At 36.5% G+C, this 18,591-nt stretch overlaps 1 protein-coding gene and 1 long non-coding RNA gene across 6 annotated transcripts in view; one reads left to right on the top strand and one right to left on the bottom strand.

Moving 5' to 3' along the window:
* Nucleotides 1-10,398, top strand: part of LOC141570702 (uncharacterized) — a 42,792-nt gene extending 32,394 nt beyond the window's left edge. For both annotated transcript variants that reach the window (XR_016020623.1, XR_016020624.1), the window contains exons 2-3: nt 9,939-10,147; nt 10,263-10,398. This is a non-coding gene — a long non-coding RNA (uncharacterized LOC141570702). The remainder of the gene's footprint in view (nt 1-9,938; nt 10,148-10,262) is intronic.
* The window catches only part of RGS7BP (regulator of G protein signaling 7 binding protein), a 92,782-nt gene that overhangs the window by 49,946 nt on the left and 24,245 nt on the right, over nt 1-18,591 (bottom strand). The gene's annotated exons all lie outside the window — the stretch shown is intronic.

Here is an 18,591-nt window from a genome sequence, read left to right as displayed (position 1 = left end):
TTCTGAACACTTGATATCTAAAAAGAATAGAAGCACACTCTATGGTTCTGATACAGGCTGACTCTCACAAAACTCCTTGAGACACAGTATGTTTCTGTAGTGAGTAATCTTTGTCTATTTTAATACTGTGTTGGCAGAGGGGGCACATTCTTGAACGAGGGTGACACATAAATGGAAAACCCAATACAGAGACGAGGTGGTAATGACTGGGGTTTCAATGAAATAAAATACCAGTTTAGTGAGCATTCAATTTGGGAAATTGCTGCTGTAATTTTATTCTGAGTTAATGGCTTTAGAAAATAACGATTTCATAGGTGTAGGCCACTTCATTTTTAATATATTTAAAAGTACATTTGTTTTACAAAATGAGGAATGTTCTGTGTTATGAGCTGAATGTTTGTGTCCCCTCAAAATTCATATGTTGAAGCCCTAACCCCCAATGTGATGGTTCTTGAAGATGGGTCCTTTGGGAGATAATTAGGGTTAGGAGAGGTCATGAGGACAGGGCCCTCTGATGAGATAGTGCCCTTATAAGAAGCGTCACTGGAGAGGTCTCTCTCTCTCTCTCTCTCTCTCTCTCTCTCTCTCTCTCTCTCTCTCTCTCTCTCTCTCCCTCCTCCACCACCCCACCAGGTAATGACACAGTGAGAAGGGGGGCCATATGCAAGCCAGGAAAAGGGTCCTCACCAGAACCCAACCATATTGGCACCGTAATCCTGGACTTCCAGCCTCCAGAACTGAGAAGAATAATTTCTGCTGTTTCAGCACCCTTTCTATGGTATTTTGTTATGGCAGCCAGGGCATAATTAAAACGGGAAGACTATGTTCTTCAAAGGTGTCAATAAAGATAAAGAAGAGTCTGTAGAAATAGCCCAGATTAAGGGAAGCTAAAGAGACATGACAACTAAATGCAACCTGACCTAAAGGGGAGCCTATATTGGAAAGGGGAAAAAAATGCTGTAAATGACAGTATTATGTGAACTGACAAATATGGAATATGGACAAATTAGATGATTATTGTTTTGGTATATATGTATGATTTTAGTGGCCGTACTATATTTATGTAAGACAATACCTCTATTTTTAGGAAATACACACTGAAATGCTTAGGTGTAAAGGGCCACTTACCCTTCAATGATTCACACACACAAAAAATCATATATTTAATGATACTTATATATTAAATGATAAAGCAAATAGGATAAAATATTTACAATAAGTGAATAAAATATTTACAATATATATGCAGGTATTCTTTAACTTTATTCCTGCAACATTTTGTAAGTCTAAAATTATTTATAAACATTATTTTGTTTTGAAGTTCACTTAAAATACAATATTCACCATTTTATTAAAGGTGGTTTAATAAACAATATAACTGTGGTGGTTCAATGAGTCAATCCCTAAAAATAACAATTCAGTCACAACTGGTTTTCTTAGCATTATGAACTATATAGACAACTGCTTAAAAAGCAACTCCTCATGGTCCATGGAAAAAGTCCGGGACCCTGGTTCCCCCACTGACCACCACTCCCCTCTGACAGAAGGACAGGAGCCAGTTCACCATGATGGCCTCTTGTTTAACTATAAGAGATCAGACTTATTTCGAATGCCTTCATAGGGTTTTGTGGAGATAATATGTGGGAAAGTATTTCATATTTCCCAATATAGATTTAAAATGGAGAGAAATGTAGCAGGAGCTATACTCGAGTTGGTTCTGAACACTTTTCTGTGTGGCAAACTCTTCTCAAAAGAAAAACTACCTAACAGATCCCTAACAGATCACTCTCTTTAAAGGTAACATTTCTCCATAAAAAGGAATTCATAAATGCTCATCATAGAATCTTTGGAAAACAGAATAAGGAAAACAAAACAAAACACCCAGAATCCCCCACAGTAATAATTTACATCTATTGTATTTTTCAGATATTTTACTTAGTAAATATATAATATATAAAACCCACAGGTTTAGAATGAATGGGATCATATAAATAGTATTTTGTAACATGCTTTTATTTATTTATTTCTATTAACTTTTATTTATTTAAGTGTGTTTTGCCAGGACCCATTAGCTCCAAGTCAAGTAATTTGTAACATGCTTTTAGAATAATGCTACATTGTCAACACTTTTCCATGTTAGTATACCTACAAAATTCAATTTTAAGGAAAAATTATCCACAAATTCTTCTAAAATACATGTTTATTTCCTTAGGATAAATCATTATAATTGGAATTTCTGAATCAAAAGTGGGAAATTTTTTTACAGGTTTACTGAGGTATAATTGATAAAATTATACATATTTAAGGTGTACAATGTGATGTTTTGATATACATGTACATTTGTGAAATGATTACTACATCAAGCTAATTAACATATCTATCACCTCACATAGTTACCACTTTTGTGTGTGTAGTGGGAATACTTAAGACCTACTCTCAGCAAATTTCAAGTATACAATACAGTATTCTTAAATATAGTCATCACGCTGTTCAGTAGATCTTCAGAATTTATTTATCCTACGTAACTTAAACCTTGTACTTTTGACCAATATCTCCCTTTTCCCTTACTCTCCAGCCCTTGATAACTACCATTCTGGTCTCTCCTTTACGAATTTGAATTTTTTAAAATTTCACATACTCGTATAAGTGAGATCATGCAATATTTGTTTTTCTGTGTCTGGCTTATTTTATTTAGCATAATGTCCTTTGGGTTCATCCATGTTGTCACAAATGGCAAGATTTCTTTCTTTCTTGATGCTGAATAGTATGCCATTATATGTATATATATCACATTTTCTTTATCTTTTCATCCATTCATGGACAGTTAGGTTGTTTCCATATCTTGGCTATTGTGAATGATGCTACAGTGAAATGGGAGTCCAGATATCTTTTCAAGATACTGATTTCATTTCTTTTGGTTATTTACCCAGAAGTGGAATTGCTTGATCATATGGTAGTTCTATTTTCAATTTTTTGAGAAACCTCCATACTGTGTTCCATAATTGCTATACCAGTTAACATTCCCACCAATAGTGTATAAAGGCCTCCCCTTTTCACATCCTTGTCAACACTTATTATCTTTTGTCTTTTTAATAAGAGCAGTCCTAACAGGTGTGAGGTGATGATATCTCAAGTGGTTTTGATTTGCATTTCCCTGATGACTAATGATGTTGAGACATTTCTCAATAGAATACATACAAATGGCCAACAGGTATATGAAAGGTGGGAATATTTTTAAGGCTTTTGATAAATGTTGCTAAATAATCATCCATTAAGTTTAAACTAATTTATGTCATCTACCAGCCATTTTTTGAGAATATGTAGATTTCAGAACTTTTTCAATCTTTGGCAATCTAATTTGCATTTCTTTGATTACCACAAGCTAGAAAAATTAGCCATATGTTTTTTGATTATTTTATTTCTTCTTTCGTGATTTAGAATTTCATCTCCTTTGTTTATTTTATGTATGAAGCATTTGTCTTTTCTATTAATTTGTAAGAGTTTTCAAGGAAAGTTATCAACTTCTGAAACATTTACTGAAAATATTTTTCTTAATATGCTTATCCTTCAATTGCAAATAAATAACTACAGAAATTAAGTGATAAATACATTAATTATATAATTAATGCATAAAACATTCTTACTATGATCTGTTTTCAAATTTTCTCAATGGTCCCTAAGTATGTTTAAAAAATTTTTACAACCAGGAATTAATTAAGGCTCATACAAGTTTAAGTCTTTTTCATCTCTCTTTCATCTGGAACAGTCTCTTGCCTTTTCCTCCCATGAAATTGACTTTTTTGAAGAGACCATGTCAGTTGTCCAATAAAATACGTTTCTCATTCTGAATTGACTTGTTTCTCTGTGGTGTTATTTTATTTGCATACAGAAATTTTTAATTTTTATATAGTCAGATGTGTCAGGCATCTTATTTATGGTTACTGGCTTTGGTGTCATTTTCAGAAAGGCCTTTCCCAACTCAATTATATAAACATGTATCGCTATTGTTTTCTTTTATCACTTCAGATTTACAGTTAAATCTGTAAAGTGTATGGTAAAATGTGTGAACAGATTTCTAAGTAGATATACCATGGCACTTGTGAGAATTAAGTAAATTATCAGGTAGTGATGTTGGCCACCACCTAACTTTGTGTGTAATATTATCATGAATAAATATTTATTTAATGTAACAATAAATCATTCAGATAACATTATTTGAATGTCGTGTATTTATTATCAGGTTTCAGATATTGCATCAAACAGAAACTGCATCAAAGAGAGGGAAAGATTGTCAGTCAAATTTCAAAATAATCAGTATTCAATTTTATGCCAATAGCTGACTCTATTTTATTATTTCCCCCCAAAAGACTCACTAGCATTCTTCAAAATAGTGGGAGTCTATAATTCTGATCACCAGGAATGATGATTTTAAATATAGTTCATTAAAATGAAAATGAGAAGAGGAAACAGCCATTATCTCACTTATACAAAATGTCCATTGGACTAATTGTAACAAGGAAGAATTTTCATCATCATATAAGCCACCGATTCTTATTAGGACATTGATAGTAATATTTCCTAAATCTTCATAATTAGGAGTGAGATTCTTTCTGACAGGATTTTCCTGATCATTATATCATAATTTAGCTAACCTTAAAGGCAAATTAAAGTACCCATTTCTTATGAAACATCTGAATTCCATTTACATGTTTTTAATGTTAGATTTGGTTTACTGAAGGGCAGTAGCCAATAATGGAAAATGCTTAAGGTAGAAGGCTTTGAAATTTTTGTCAGTACCAACTGAGAAGTTGTGGCTTATATAATCTCAGAAAGTATGACTTTCAAAATGTCTGCTCATCAGAAAGCTAAAATTAAAAAGGAAGACAATACTAAGCATTTGTGAGAAGAATTTCCATACACTGATATTGGGAGTGTAATTGGTACTACCCCTTTAAAAAAAAACCTGTGGCTATATTTTCTATTTACTAAAGATAAATATACACCTATCTTATGACCCAGCATTTTACTCCTAGGTATTAACCCAAAAGAATTGAAAACCTATGTTCACCAAAAAAATCATAAACAAGAATATTCGTAGTAGCTTTATTTATAATAGCCCCAAATTGGAAACAACTCAAAGTCACTCCATAGGGAAATAGATAAATCGTAGTACATTAAGAAGATTGCTCCATGCAAACACATGGATGAAACTCACAGATATACTTTATGAATTCATTTCAATGAAGTTTAAGAACTGGCAAAACTAATCTATGGTAATAGAAATCAGAATAGTGGTTATTTACGTCCTGCGTTGATGTCTAGTGGGAAGAGGCATGCGGTGACATTTTGGGATACAGGAAGTGTTCTACATCTTGATCAGGGTGGTGTTTACAGAGGTGTACACACATGTAGGGATTAAAGGAACTGTACACTTAAGATTAGTACATGAACTCGCTGTGCTCTATTTACTACCTCATATGGGAAGAAAATTCTGCTATTGATTGTTTTAACTGTATGAAGGCTAGAATAAATATATTCAAGTTTCTCCCATCATAAAAAAGAACCTGATCCTGTGTCCCCTCCCATACTTGCCTATATCTGTCCTTCCTTTTATAGACAAAGTTCTTTCAAAGATTTCTGTAGTCACGATATTTCTAATGTCCCAATCTTGCTCCAAACACTGTCCTCTTTCCTAACTGAATAGTCCGTTCCAAGGTCTCTAACATTCTCGCGACCAAACTTAATGGACAATTTTCCATTATTTCATGACCTCTCTGGAGCATTCCACACTATTGACTTCTCCCTCCTCTTTGAAAGGCTCTCTTCCTTGTTTCTGTGATGCTGCCTTTTGCGGTTTTACTCTTACCTCTTAGGGGGCTGCGTCTTTGTCTCCTGTGCTGGCTCTTTATCTCTGTCTGTTCTAAATGTTGGGGTGCCTTGGGGCTCTGCTTGGCACTCTTCATCTCACATTACACCTCTCCCATCCATCACATCTATTCCCGTTACTCCCATTAATACTTGTAACATTTACTTCCAGCCCAGACCACTTTACTGGAAGTCCAGATCCATTTCTACAACAGCCTATTGTGCATTTCCATTTTGATTTCCCACAGGTACCCCAAATCAATATTATTATCTTCCCCCAAATCTTTTCCTCTTGTATTCCCTATCTGAACGAATGGCACCCCCATTCACTCAGATGACCAAGCCAGAACTTTCTGGGTTATCCTTAATTTAGTCTCCTCTTTCTTTCCTCAGATGCAATTAACCTCTTTGATTCTAGTTTCTGAATTGGGCTCAATTCCTTCTGCTTTCCATTCTCACTACACTAACAACGTTCAGGTTAACATCACTGCCCACATAAATTACACCAACATCCTCCTAAGTCTTGACCCCTTCCAACTCCTTCTTCACAGTATAGCCAGAGTAAACTTTCTAAAAGGGGAATTGGGTCATATTATTCCTTTGTTTAAAACTCTTCAGTGGCTCCCCATTGTCCTCGGGATAAAAGGCAACAGCTGAATATGGCTTACAACGTGGCTCTGGATTACCCCTGCTACCTAATCTCTCTCTTGTGCTTATCGAGTCCTACACTATGGCCTTACATCAAAACCACTTTCAGTTCTAAAATACATATGCCATGATTTGGGGCATCCCAGAGCCTTGGCACGTGCTCTTCCTCTGGTTGTCACACATTTCTCAACTCCTTTGTCCTCTCCAACTCCTAGACATTCTGAAAGTCTCATCTTAGATATCAACATCACTGTCTTTGGGAAATTCTCCCTAAAATCCCTAATCAGTTTTAAATACTATCCCTGTGAGGTACCAGTATACCCTATACCTAACCCTAGAATGACGTTTCATACCGCATTATCATGGACTGTTTGCTTCTCTCTGTTTCCCACTGTAGTGTGAGCTTGATAAATGTAGGGACTGTGTCTTATTCATTTTTTTTTGTCCCGGTGCCTAATACAGTGTCTGACATATTGGCTCGAAATATGTTAAATGAAGATAAACCAACTATTTCTAAAGTACTATATATTAAATATCATTAGTATACTTACATGTATAATTGTGTTATTAACAGGAAGTACTGAATCAGGGCTGTCTATTTTTTTTAATAGCATTTCTGAAAAGGGAACCCTATGCAAAAGTTTTTCCTCTTTTTTTTCTCTCTTTTTAAATACACACAGTATACCTGTTGAACAGAGCTACCGGGACTTCATTTGGGCCACAGAAACTAGAACTCGGGACTTAAAGTTAGTAATTGAAGACGATGGCTTAAAGGCCTCTGCACTCCCACCTCTATTTTTCTTTTTTTTGTCTTTTACAGAGAGGATGGAGTAGACATCCTTTGCATTTGCCCTACACACCCTCCATGATTATCTGAGCACAGATTCCCCCTGGGAACAACTCCTCTCCCTGCTCCACTCATGTACCTTCTATAAACCTGTCATTTTATTTCATGACCCTGCTTCCCTAGCCACAGGTGGTTGGTTAGAGAGGACACCAGACCTAAGCTGTATCATCATAGTACCCACCCTTTGTGCTCAACTAATTAGTCTACAGATGGGAGCAAATCTCTTCCTTTTCTGGGATTTTTTGTTTTTGTTATTGTTTTTTACTTTTCTTTCTAGGTGGAAGCTGCTGGTCTCGAGTGAGAGGGGATGAATTGTCACAGAAATGACAGACAGAGACTCCTCCTAGTGTTTAAGTTCTGGATTTAGTTATTCCTGAAAGCCACCCAAAGACCTATCCTTCCCATATCTGGTTTCAGAACTTTCATGGAGTTCTTGTGCTAATTAGTTCTCTTTTTAGGCCTAAGCTAGTTCCATGTTAGTTTCTGTCACTTGCTACCAAAAGACTCTTATCTTATTTAGAATAAAATGCTCAAATTCTGTTTCTGTGTTGGCTGACATTACCCTAAGAAGGCTACGAAAAATCCGATAATCTGGTTAATAACCGCTACACAAACTATAGATAATATGGTTATGTTCTACCAGCAGAGGTCTTTCTTAGCATAAACCTCGTGTATATGTCCACAGATTGACTCCACCCGTTTCCTTGTTCAGAGGAAAATTGTTTGTGAAATACTTGTTGTTATTACCATATTTATGACTCTAAAATGATGATGATTTTTCAATGCATTTGTTTTTTCTGATGTATATTGACTCTCTTCAGTAGTCTAGTGCTTTTATACTAATGCTTCCTTATTCAGAGTTAAGACATGGAGAATCATTTGCTTAATTTAGAAATCTAAATGTGTTTTGAGTATTCACACTGCAGTAGACTTTCTATATTTAAGACACACACTATCGAATGAATTACACATTTTCCTGCATATATCATGTGTACTTTAAGTATTTTCCATTTAACTATTATGAAATATCAATGCCGTATCATTTATAAAATGAGGACATACCTCCTGATTTGGATCAAAAGACTGGAAATATGATATCAGTGAGGCTACTTCCACATGGAAGAAAACACCTGGAATGAGGTACAGGAGTTCTCCCCCAGCGTCATCATCACAGAGTTGTATGAGGCCAAATGGACTGATGCATGTACAAGAGACGAGCATCATGTGCTTAGTGACTTTTCATTTATTTATTCATTCTTGTGTGAAAATGTGGTGCCATAAAATGCTGATGAATTTTAGACATAGAGATCAGATTATTTAATTCATGGTGCTGAAGGAAATATGTAAAATGAATATAAAAGAAATAATGTATGTTTCCTTTATTGGTAAATTGAGTGATGCCCACATAGGAACTAAAGAGTTAATAGCAGGCCTGAGACTCCCTCCCTCCCTAGAAGGGTAAAATGACCTCACCCAGAGCTCCTTATAAACATGCTAATGGTGTTTATTGGTGGAAAGGTTACCAGAGAGTCCCTATCTAAAATAACACTTTTTGGCAGCATAGACCTTGTCTGTCTAGACTGTGTATCGTAAATAACCTTTTATTTATGGGGTTTTTGGGGTATGGCCTGCTAGAGATTGGAAAATGCTCATGTAAACATTTTTTATCTAACTCAAGGAGTATAAAACTGGAAATCCCAAAACCAAAATGACTTTTTTTTTTTTTTTGAGAACAACATGTTCACATAAATTGTTCAGAACTTGGCTTTTAACATAAAATCAAAACATACCCTAATGCAGGGCAAAGGGACAGTTTTGGGGAAGCTGTGTGTGATGTCCTCAGGCTTCTCTGAAAGGAGTGATTCGTCTGTGTTGGGTTCTATGCCAGTATCCTTGTATCATTAGTAAAGCTTGGTGTTGGATAAGATATGATACTCATGAGTCTACTTTGACCTTTCAACTCTTTGATTCACACACCGCGTATATATAAGAAATAAGAAGCTGATAAAGGTGGCATTTCAGAATAGAGAGGATGGATTATTTATAAAAATACTGTTGTGAAAATTGGTAAATATTTAGGATAAATGGATTCCTTCCTTAGGTTACATACTATAACAACAATAAAAATAAATAAATAAAAAGGAGGGAAAATTATAAAAAAACTAGAATAAAATAGAAAATATATGAAAATATTTCTGATTTTGACTTAGGGAAGCTCTCTCTAAGCAAAAACAAAAAAAAAACACAAGAAACAAAAATTGAACTAGTAGAGAAAGGATTGATAGACAAAGAACAAATTGAAGACATATATTTGCACTACATTTGACAAAGGTGGATTTAATATATAGAAGTTAAAAAATGACTGAAAAAGTTAATACCACTATAGGAAAAAAGGCAAAGGTGACGAATAAGTAATTGCCAAAAGCAGAAATTTTGATTTATGTCAGTGAACGTAAGTACAACTACATCACTAATCGAGAAAACTCAAAATAAATGAAGAAAAAAAAAGGATACTATTTTCTATATACTACATTGGCCCTTCTTAAGAATAAAGTTACTACCCTGTGATGCTGACCAGGACCCTGGAACACATTTGCTGTTATGAACACTGCCTGTGGGAAGTAAATGCGGTCGTCATGGAAGCAAGAAAGTTACCTCACGCCTCTCCGCAGCACCTTTGGGACCCACCCAAGTGTTTGTACCAATGCTGCATTCTCCAAGGCTTGCAGGCATGGTGGGGCCATTAGAACCAGGCCATTTCTGCCCGATGCAGGACTCCTCTAACAGGTAATCTTTGCTGGGCGGGGTGGGGGGAGCAGGGGGGAACTCCTCAACGGCCTGGCTGGACGGGCACTTTGAAGCTCTGCTTACCCATTCCTCTTTTTTCCCTCTTCTTTCACAGGTGTCAGTCCCGCTGAATGCGCTCCCTTGTTATTCCTGCTCCCTCTTCCCTTACTCCTTTACAGATGTTTTCCCAATAAATATCTTTCATTTCTAATATCATCTTAGTGTCTGTTTCCTAGAGTACCCAAACTGAAGAAAATCAATTAGTATAATCTCTCTGAAAGTCATATAATAATAATATGCTTTGACCCATATTTCACTTCTAGAAGTTGATACCAAGGAAATAAAGAGATATATTTATAAAATTTTATATAGGATTCTTTGACATTTATAATAACTATAAAAATATGTTGAAATATTAAAAAATCCAAATATAAAAAAATGATAATAAACTAATGGTAATGGATTTGATACATTATCATATCCTATGAAATAAAATAGTATACATGGGAAGTTAATTATACTTTTAAATGAAAAAAAGATTACAAGTGGTATACACAATCTTGTTAAAATATACATTTAGACAAAAGAACAAAGTATATAGTCAAGGATATAATTTTAGTTTTCTTTGTGCTTTTTTTCCTGTAATTTCTAAGTTTTCTATAATAAACACATTATCTTATGGCAAAAATCCATGCTATTTAACTTACACTTATATACGCATTTTTAAAACAAGTGGGAAAAATATCAAAATACAATTAGTGGTTATTCTTTGAGTAATGATATTATGAATAATATTCTTTACTCTCCTGAATGTTTCAAATTTTCTAAACTTAAAAGTAATCTTCATTAAAATTAGATTTTACTAATTTTTAGAAACAATGCAAATCAATATAAGATGGTGCTTGAACAACTAGACATTTGTATTAAAAAATATGAACTCAGCCTATTCATCATACTTTATATAAAAATTAGCTCAAAATGCATCACAGAGCCAAATATAAAACATAAAAGTATAAAACTTTACAAAGAAAACAGGAGAAAATCCTTGTCTTGGGTGAGACAAAGAGGTCTTAAATGAGATACCAAAAGCATGATTTATAAACGATAATTAATAAATTGGAGTTCATGAAAAAAATTTTAAATTGATCTGTGAAAGACACTGTTAAGAAATTGAAAATACAGTCTTAGACTGAAAAGAGTATTTGCAAATCATATATCTGACAAAGGACCCATATTCAGAATATATAAAGAACTCTCAAAATTCAACACTAAGAAAACAAACAACCCCCCCCCCAAAATAAGCAAAATAATTAAATACAGACTTCACCAAAGAAGATACATAGATGACACATAAACATTCAAAAGTGTTCAACATCATTGGTCATTAGGAAATTCAAATAAAAACCATGATGAGATACCCATATGTATTTTTAGAATGGTTAAAGCAAACAAACACAAGCTCACAATACTAAGTCCTGGCAAGGATGCAGAGAAATTTTAATTCCTATTCATTGCTGGTTGGAATGGTACATCAGCTTGGCAGTTTCTTATAAAGTTAAATACATGATGGCTATATGACCAAGAAATTCCACTCCTAGGTATTTACCCTAAATAAATACAAATGTATGTTCACACAAAAACCTATATGTGTATGCTTGAAGCAGTTTTATTCATAATCACCCAAACTGGAAACAACACAAATGTCCTTCATTTGGAGGGTGGATAAACAAATTGCACAATGGAGTATCTGTACCATGGATGCTACTGAATAATAAAAAGGAATGAACATTCAACAACATGGATGAATCTCAAGTAGAATCTCAGATGAGTGAAAGATGTGAAAGAAGCCACATTTAAAAGGCTACATGCTGTATGATCCCATTTATATGGCATTTTGACAAAAGCAAAAGTAGAGGGATAAAGAACAAATCTGCGTTTGCCAGGAGCTGGGGATGGGAGGAGGGTGTGACTACAAAGGGACAGCATGAGAGAATATTTTGGGGATGAAGGAATTCTTTTGTATCTTGATGTTGGTGGTGATTGTACAGCTCTATACATTTGTCAAAACTCATAGAAATACACAAAAAAAGTTGAATTTTACTATATGTAGGTTAAATACATTTTTAAAAGATTAAAAAATAAAAATAAAGCAGGGAGACTCAAAGGGAAAAGTTTAAGAAATGTTGATTGCTGAGGCTGAAAAAAAATTAAGTTTTATAAGTGCATTCAAAACTTTGATATATTAAAATTAGCTATATATACGTATATGTACACACACACACACACATATATATATATATATATATATATATATATGTATATATATATGGTTTGTGTGGACAAAATAGTGCATATTTATTCAGTTTATCAACTTTTAAAATTCGTAAATCCACAAGAAAACATGTGAAAGCAGAGGGAAAAGGAGCTTTATATTTAATTGGTTGAGACAGGCCTAAGGCTACGATTTCTCTCTTCCTTTCCTGTCTTCCCCACTCTTCCTACGCACGGCTGCCTTCAGGCATATAACACTGAATGAAGTTTATCTTGTGGTTCTTCGTGTACCAGGCTTTGAATACTATGTCAGAAAGCTTAGATAGCAGTTTGACTGAAATATTCGTCATACAATCATCTCTTTTATGGATCCTCAATAAAAGTCAGGAGTCTAAGACTAAAATCATATATCTGTGAAGGAATTTCCATCATAATCCAGAGGAAAGTGATGTGTGATGTAGCTTTTTGAGGATCTGACTGATCAGGGATAGAACTTGAACTCATGGCTAACACATTCCTAGGATATCTCTCTTAAATATAAATAATGTTAGGTAAGCTTCTAGTGAGAAGTAAAGCTCAGAGTCCCCAAAATGAACATCCCTAGCAGATACAGGAGAAACTCTCTTGCCCAGTGTCACTGTGATGGACAACTAACTGGGTAGTTAATTAATCAGCTATAACTCTATCTTAAACTGTTATTTTAAGCTGATAAATATACACTCATTCACCAGTTTTCTGGTGAAAGTCTTCTCTTTGAGTATAGATCCATTGATTGGGGTTCTCCATCTGGCAAAACCACACCCATCCTGTATCATCTCCAATTTCCATTTTTAATTTTTTTAAAGTGCAGCAAGAACTTAAAGACACTTGTGATGCACATCAAGTGCAGAGTCCTCCTAGAATTTCATGATCATTGTTCATAGCCTTTTACAGTTATCTTGTTCACACCTAATTTGATAGCAGTTTTTTTTTTTCTTACCAGCTCACTTTTATGATCAGTTTCTAAAGTATTCAACTACTTAAGTTTTTAATACTCACAGGCTTCTTTCTGTCTCTTCTCTCTCATCAGATTACCTAATTAGAATTACAGAATAAACACAAACAGATTTGGAAACCAATATAACTGACTCTTGATAAGCATAAGAGTACAAGCCAACTACTGGGGCAGCAGTCCAAGGTGGGTCTTAGTAAGTTTTACAGAGAGAATGGAGACCTTCCCTTACTCCAATGACTCAAATAACTGAATGTCAGTAATGAATACTTATAGTACTTGACATGTAGGTTGATTGACAGACTGCATGTTTGCTTTATATAAATTTTGTCTTGAAAAGTAAAGCATGTAACATGTATTCCTTACCTTGATGAGAAATCAACCCCTCTCTGCACAAAGGTGAGTTGCAGGAATAAATATAAACAGGATCAAGGTTTTCATCCTACAACAACTACTACCACTGCTACTACTAAACATATTTGGATTTTTTTGCTGTGAATGTACATGAAAATAAACACCAGAAGGAACACAATCATCCTGATTAACACAATTTCTTTTTCCCCAGGCTCCCCCCACCTGGGATAGCTGATGCCCACTGGATTCCTCAAATAGTTGAACAGAACTTCCTATACTTCTTTACTTTCTCACCATGATCACCATCTCTTGCTCCCAACTGAGGTTTGTCCACAGAAATCAGAACGATCTTCCTTTTACTGCTGTGGTCACAGGCTTCTGTCTTCAAACTTGACCTTGCTCCTAGATTATGAGCCACTTTTTGGCTGTTCCTTAATGTTTAATGAGGATATTATCTACCTGAAGAAACTTCTGGACTCCAGTTCTGAAAGAGTTGCTAGGTAGGGCAAGAGCTGCTAGGTATTTTGACTTCGAGGGTTACAAATTATCCTCCTCTGTAAAGTAGAGACTTAAGTTGGCACCTCTCTAGTAACTCGTTTCAACTGTGACTGTACCCCACGGGGCCTGTCTCGATGGATATCCCAGAGAGCTAAGTCTCTGAAACTTTTTTGTGTTATCCATTTTGAGTCCCAAGATTCTCTCCCAAAGACTAGATTTTGGCCTTTTAAAAACTGATATTAAGCTGTTGCACTGATAGTAACTGGCCAAACACTTTCAGTAGCTTCTTGAGGCCACGACATCAAACGTGCTGGCAGGACCCTTTAATCTCCATGAAGGAGAATGTGTGTATTCTTATCTGCTATGCAAGGAAGGTGAAAATCTAGTTCATCCAAAAGCCATATGAATTTGTTCAAGTTTTAAGTGGAAGTGAATAGGAATGTGAGGAAGTCTTACTGTAGGCTATTTAAGATTAAAGCTCTCTATGTTAGGTAGCCTTTCCTGTCATTTGTAATCAACTTTTATTTATAGCTTTGGAAGCTCACCATATATTTTGCTCTTTGGTTATGATGATTAGCTGGAAAGGTGAAGCTGGTAGGAAGCGTCTTTCCAGAAGTTATTGCATGGGGTGAGAACAGAACCGGCCCTACCCCAAGTATTCCTTCAAGTTTCTTGAGGCCATTATTCCAATCAGGGGATGGACTGAATATATGACATTCAAACTGGGATCAGTCATCTAATGTGGCCACTTGTGCCCTGACAAGAGAAGTGTGCACATTGTAATGGGTCTGCCTATCAGATGGTCTACATCAGGATAAGGAGTAAGTGCATGCCTCCAGGCACAGCAAAAACTTCTTGGTAGGCTTGTCAATAGCCACCGTCTCCACTTCCTCACCTCCCATTGTCTCTTTAACTTACTAGTCTGAACTTCTGACGCCACTTCTCATGTCAAAGTCACCGAAAACCCCTCTCCCACAAAATCCACTGGTCCCTCTGTTCTCTTATTTGACAATTCAGCAGCACTTGGCACAACTATCATACCCTCCTTCTTGAAACATTTTTTTCTCTTGACTTCCAGGGCCCACAACCCTAAATCCTTGGTCTCTTCTCAGTCTCCTTTACTAGATCTCTTTTTTCTTCCTAAACTATAAGAGTACCTTAGTGCTCAGTCCTTCACTGTTTTCTGTTTTCTAGCGACATAATCTCCCTAAGTGAACTCATCCAGTCCCAAAGTTTTAAATACCATCTCTATGCCAATGACTTCCAAATTTAAATTTACTGCCCTGACCTTTCCTCTGAGCTCCAGACTTGTCCTAATGGACGTTAGCTTCTAATGGATATTAATGGATGCCTAAAGGAATCTCAAAGTTATAATGTCTAAACAGCTTTTGATTTTTGCTTTCTCATCCCCCAAAGAGCGCCTCAGCCAGACGTCCCTGTTTCATCATGTGGTACTACCATCCAGTCAGTTGCTCAGGCCAAAAATGAAGGACTCATTTTTGATTCTTCCCTTTCCCTCATTCCCCCCACCTCACCCCCTCCAACCCTCAATCCATCTGGAAGTCCTTCTGGCCTTATCTCTAAAACAATACCTCTTAAAATAAGCGACTATCACCCGAGCAACTGACTTCTCTCTTGCTGTCACACATTTTAAAATCATAAATCTCACCCTCCAATGGCTTTTCACTACATGTTGAATCAAATCGACCTTTCCCTGTGACTTAACAAGGCCCTGCCAGGCTAGCGTCTAAGTTGCTCGGTGCCCTTGCCTTGTCCTGCTCTCCCACCCTGTCACCACACTCCAGTCTGTCAGGCTGTGGAACTTGCCAAGTTTGTCCCTACCTCAGGGTCTTGGCATTCGCTCCTTCTCCTGCTTGGAATGTTCTGCCTCAGATCACCACATGGCCAGCTCCTTTTACCATTCATGTCTCCAGTGAAACATCACCCCCTCGGAGACTTACTTTCCGGGCCAGCGGCCCTTTCCCTGCTCCTGGATGTGACACACTTGCTGTCACGTTATCCTTTTATATTACATTGTACACATACCATTTTTGCAATTATCTCGTTTATTTGCTTTCTTATTTATCATATGTTTTCTAGCAGATTTAAATTCCTTGAGGGCATATCATGTGTGCTTTATTTCCTGGGGCACCCCCTGCTGCTTGGTACACAGTAGGTGCTTAGTAAATCTTTGTCGAAAGAGTAACTGTCGCTCAAAAGTAGACATGAGGAAAAAAAGATTACAGTCACCTCCGCCTTTTCCTGTAACACAGTTTTATGTCAATGTGTCTAAATACAAAACGAAACAAAAAACGGAGCTTTGAATGTGTGTGAAATTGTTCTCAAAGTCCAGATCTCTTGTAGGCACTTAAATTTATTTCTGGAAGAAAACAGATCAGGTGATGATCTTGATGTTTAATTCCTAATCCTGCCACTTTCAAGGGGAGTGGTTTCTCCACTTTGGTTAGCCATTTGAATCACCCGGGGAGCTTGGGTCCCACCCTAAGGGTGCTGATGTAATTAATGTGGATTATGACCTGAGCATCAAGAGCTGTAAACGCTTTCCAGGTGATTCTAATATGCAAACACAGTTGAGAACCCCTGTTCTAGGGGATATTTTTGGACCTCATAAAACATACTTTGCAACATCCATGAAATCTGGCAAATAGAGCCGTTGCATTAGAACCTAGTATTAGAGGTTTCCACAGCTTCTTACTCATTAATACAACCAGGATGGAAAGGCCTATTTCATCCTGGCCGAGTTTCAGTATCATCAACCACATCTAAAGTGGGGAAGGTCTCTCTAAAGCTGGGAAGAAAACAAGAAGGCTGAGGACATTTCAGAAGCAATGAGAAGATAAGTGAATGGAGGTGGGGGGTGATGATCCACTCAAGAGAAAAGAAACAACAGGGCTCCATGTGGGTTTGATGGAGAACCTGGTATACTTGTCACCTGGACCATAGCGATAGATGGAAGAGTTCTCAGGGAGGGCATCCAGGCGATGATTGGGCAGAAGGGGATATTGACTGGTTACAGCAGTTTTAAGTTAGCAGTGCTTTGGGAAATTAAGGCATAAGGGTGGCAGCCTAGATTTCATTCAGTGTGTGTATGGGATGAAGCTGTGAGGAAAGATCCAGAGATATAAGAGGCAAGAGCAGGACTGAAGGGGGTAGTCTGGAGACACCAGTGATCAGGTTGCAGCGTGGGCTGACTTGGCAGTGAATGTAGCCCTCTGCTACCCAAACGTCCCAGAGCAGAATGGCCTGGCTAGCGAGTGTGAGGGCATGGGGAGCGCTCGACTCCAAAGAGAATATCGAATGGGAACTAAGGTAAGCGTGGTCCCCTAGAGACTCAGGAACTTAGAGAAACTTTCATTCGTAGAGGTATTTGAACACCTCATGCTCAAAGCAGCTTTAACTTTCTCTGTGAAGTGGGATACTAGATCATCATTAGACATTGTTTTTAAGTGAATTGGCCTTCTAGATACCTAAAGAAGCAAACATCCACGTTCCAACATTTAACCTCTAGAAACAGAAGGTTATTATTTTGACACTTGAAAAGGCATTTGTACAATTTCTCCTAAGAGTAGGTGCTCTTTATAAAGCCCATTCTGCTTCTCTACACTTTGCAGATTAAGCCCCGTGTTTTAGGGAGCTCTTTCTGTGCTGGTTTATGGAAACAGACACTGAGCTGCTACAACTCAGGTACAGCTTCAGGAAAAGAGGATATTACAACAGATTGTGGTGGTGCTTGCCCTGGCTAGAAAAAGATTTAAACGATGATAACATTAAGTCACTGTTGAGCTCTTCTCATATATGGCTCCGGCTCAGTTTTTATCACCTAAATTAGACTGATTTTAGTATTAATGTGTCTTTGGTGAGCTCCCTCCTATTTTTCTGAAAGAGTAAGCATGCCAAAAGATTTATGCAACAAAATCTTGCAAGACCTGAGATTCTCTCTAAAAACAGTACCTACTGATAAGGAATTTTTCTTTTTCAGTTGGGTGTGTATGCGTATAGCGAAAAAGAGTAAAAAAGATCTAGCAGGTAGGAAACTATAGAATATAGAATACAGCAGGAGGTGAATTTTGAAGATGATGAAAAATTTTAACACATCTGGCATATTTGTCTCTCTGCTACTCCAGTGTTAATAAAGGGGTTCTATAAATTACCTAAATCCCCTATGCGGTTTGAAAAATTAGATCATCTCTAATTCCTTCATTGCAGTACACACACACACACACACACACACACACACACACACACACACACGAAAGGACACATGCAAGGACAGGTCCACCATACACATGCACAATCAATATTTTTTTTT

The sequence above is a fragment of the Rhinolophus sinicus genome, chromosome 3 (genome assembly GCF_057876585.1).
Source record: "Rhinolophus sinicus isolate RSI-liver-muscle chromosome 3, RSI-T2T, whole genome shotgun sequence".
NCBI lineage: Eukaryota > Metazoa > Chordata > Mammalia > Chiroptera > Rhinolophidae > Rhinolophus > Rhinolophus sinicus.
This window is presented reverse-complemented; position numbering and strand designations above follow the sequence as displayed.